Here is a 2500-nt window from a genome sequence, read left to right on the forward strand (position 1 = left end):
CAACGAGCCTGGATCCAGGGTCTGACAGGCCCCTTCCCCCTGACCTTGCCATGCCACGTATAGCTCTGCTGAGTCGGTGTGGCCCAGAAGCCCGGCTAGCTCAGTCGGCAGAGCATGAGACTCTTAATCTCAGGGTCGTGGGTTCGAGCCCCACGTTGGGCGACTGCTTATGGCTTTTCCCTTTAGCATGCGCTAACCACCGTCAACCAAGCCACCCCTATGCCACGTTCCCCCCTTCTACTCCGAAACAAAAGAAGCTTCATAACCCAAGAGCAGTGTTTGCCAAAACAGTGTATGTTTCTCGGCTGTCCCATTATTGCCCAGGTGATAATTTAATGATCTTCCAGATGATGATAATTCCATCTCCTGTGCTATACGAAGGAAACTGTGAAAGCATGCACTGTTGCTGGCTCTTGAGGACTGGAGTTGGGGATCACTGCCCTAGAGGATAAGGAGCTGGAAAGGCCCCAGAGGATTGGAAGGCAAAGAAAAGCAACCAAAGTTCAAAGTTTTAGAAAGTGAGGACCGGAAATGAGCAGAAGTTCCTGGCAAATGATAAAAAGAGGCACACTGCATTGGTCAGAAATCAGACCCCAGCCTCCCGCTTGGGAGGCGAGAATTCTACCACTGAACCGCCAACGCTTGAATACTTCAGTAACACGTCTAAAGCTCACCGAGCAAATGTTTCAGAAAGTGAAGAAAAGAGTTGCGCTGAAATTTCTGCCAACCGATGAAAAGAGCAGTCCTGCATTGGCCGGGAATCGAACCCGGGCCTCCCGCGTGGCAGGCGAGAATTCTACCACTGAACCACCAATGCTTGGATGCTTCGTCAGCTTGTCTGCTACCCAACGAGCCTGGATCCAGGGTCTGACAGGCCCCTTCCCCCTGACCTTGCCATGCCACGTATAGCTCTGCTGAGTCGGTGTGGCCCAGAAGCCCGGCTAGCTCAGTCGGCAGAGCATGAGACTCTTAATCTCAGGGTCGTGGGTTCGAGCCCCACGTTGGGCGACTGCTTATGGCTTTTCCCTTTAGCATGCGCTAACCACCGTCAACCAAGCCACCCCTATGCCACGTTCCCCCCTTCTACTCCGAAACAAAAGAAGCTTCATAACCCAAGAGCAGTGTTTGCCAAAACAGTGTATGTTTCTCGGCTGTCCCATTATTGCCCAGGTGATAATTTAATTATCTTCCAGATGATGATAATTCCATCTCCTGTGCTATACGAAGGAAACTGTGAAAGCATGCACTGTTGCTGGCTCTTGAGGACTGGAGTTGGGGATCACTGCCCTAGAGGATAAGGAGCTGGAAAGGCCCCAGAGGATGGGAAGGCAAAGAAAAGCAACCAAAGTTCAAAGTTTTAGAAAGTGAGGACCGGAAATGAGCAGAAGTTCCTGGCAAATGATAAAAAGAGGCACACTGCATTGGTCAGAAATCAGACCCCAGCCTCCCGCTTGGGAGGCGAGAATTCTACCACTGAACCACCAACGCTTGAATACTTCAGTAACACGTCTAAAGCTCACCGAGCAAATGTTTCTGAAAGTGAAGAAAAGAGTTGCGCTGCAATTTCTGTCAAACGATGAAAAGAGCAGTCCTGCATTGGCCGGGAATCGAACCCGGGCCTCCCGCGTGGCAGGCGAGAATTCTACCACTGAACCACCAATGCTTGGATGTTTCGATAGCTTGTCTGCTACCCAACGAGCCTGGATCCAGGGTCTGACAGGCCCCTTCCCCCTGACCTTGCCATGCCACGTATTGCTCTGCTGAGTCAGTGTGGCCCAGAAGCCCGGCTAGCTCAGTCGGTAGAGCATGAGACTCTTAATCTCAGGGTCGTGGGTTCGAGCCCCACGTTGGGCGACTGCTTATGGCTTTTCCCTTTAGCATGCGCTAACCACCGTCAACCAAGCCACCCCTATGCCACGTTCCCCCTTCTACTCCGAAACAAAAGAAGCTTCATAACCCAAGAGCAGTGTTTGCCAAAACAGTGTATGTTTCTCGGCTTTCCCATGATTGCCCAGGTGATAATTTAATTATCTTCCAGATGATAATAATTCCATCTCCTGTGCTATACGAAGGAAACTGTGAAAGCATGCACTGTTGCTGGCTCTTGAGGACTTGAGTTGGGGATCACTGCCCTAGAGGATAAGGAGCAGGGAAGGCCCCAGAGGATGGGAAGGCAAAGAAAAGCAACCAAAGTTCAAAGTTTTAGAAAGTGAGGACCGGAAATGAGCAGAAGTTCCTGGCAAATGATAAAAAGAGGCACACTGCATTGGTCAGAAATTAGACCCCGGTCTCCCGCTTGGGAGGCGAGAATTCTACCACTGAACCACCAACGCTTGAATACTTCAGTAACACGTCTAAAGCTCACCGAGCAAATGTTTCTGAAAGTGAAGAAAAGAGTTGCGCTGCAATTTCTGTCAAACGATGAAAAGAGCAGTCCTGCATTGGCCGGGAATCGAACCCGGGCCTCCCGCGTGGCAGGCGAGAATTCTACCACTGAACC

The 2500-nt window shown here is 50.9% G+C and overlaps 6 non-coding genes across 6 annotated transcripts in view; 3 read left to right on the forward strand and 3 right to left on the reverse strand.

The window, feature by feature from the left end:
- Positions 1–89: 89 nt before the first annotated feature.
- TRNAK-CUU (transfer RNA lysine (anticodon CUU)) lies at positions 90–162 on the forward strand. The gene has a single exon. It is a non-coding gene; the product is annotated as a tRNA-Lys (tRNA).
- Positions 163–746: 584 nt separating this feature from the next.
- TRNAG-GCC (transfer RNA glycine (anticodon GCC)) lies at positions 747–817 on the reverse strand. The gene has a single exon. It is a non-coding gene; the product is annotated as a tRNA-Gly (tRNA).
- A 118-nt stretch (positions 818–935) lies between these two features.
- TRNAK-CUU (transfer RNA lysine (anticodon CUU)) lies at positions 936–1008 on the forward strand. The gene has a single exon. It is a non-coding gene; the product is annotated as a tRNA-Lys (tRNA).
- A 584-nt stretch (positions 1009–1592) lies between these two features.
- On the reverse strand, positions 1593–1663 carry TRNAG-GCC (transfer RNA glycine (anticodon GCC)). The gene has a single exon. It is a non-coding gene; the product is annotated as a tRNA-Gly (tRNA).
- A 118-nt stretch (positions 1664–1781) lies between these two features.
- TRNAK-CUU (transfer RNA lysine (anticodon CUU)) lies at positions 1782–1854 on the forward strand. Its single transcript has one exon. It is a non-coding gene; the product is annotated as a tRNA-Lys (tRNA).
- A 583-nt stretch (positions 1855–2437) lies between these two features.
- Positions 2438–2500, reverse strand: part of TRNAG-GCC (transfer RNA glycine (anticodon GCC)) — a 71-nt gene continuing 8 nt past the window's right edge. The window contains exon 1 of the tRNA in view: positions 2438–2500. This exon is cut by the window's right edge and continues 8 nt beyond it. This is a non-coding gene — a tRNA (tRNA-Gly).

The sequence above is a fragment of the Anomaloglossus baeobatrachus genome, chromosome 5, assembly GCF_048569485.1.
Source record: "Anomaloglossus baeobatrachus isolate aAnoBae1 chromosome 5, aAnoBae1.hap1, whole genome shotgun sequence".
Classification (NCBI taxonomy): domain Eukaryota; kingdom Metazoa; phylum Chordata; class Amphibia; order Anura; family Aromobatidae; genus Anomaloglossus; species Anomaloglossus baeobatrachus.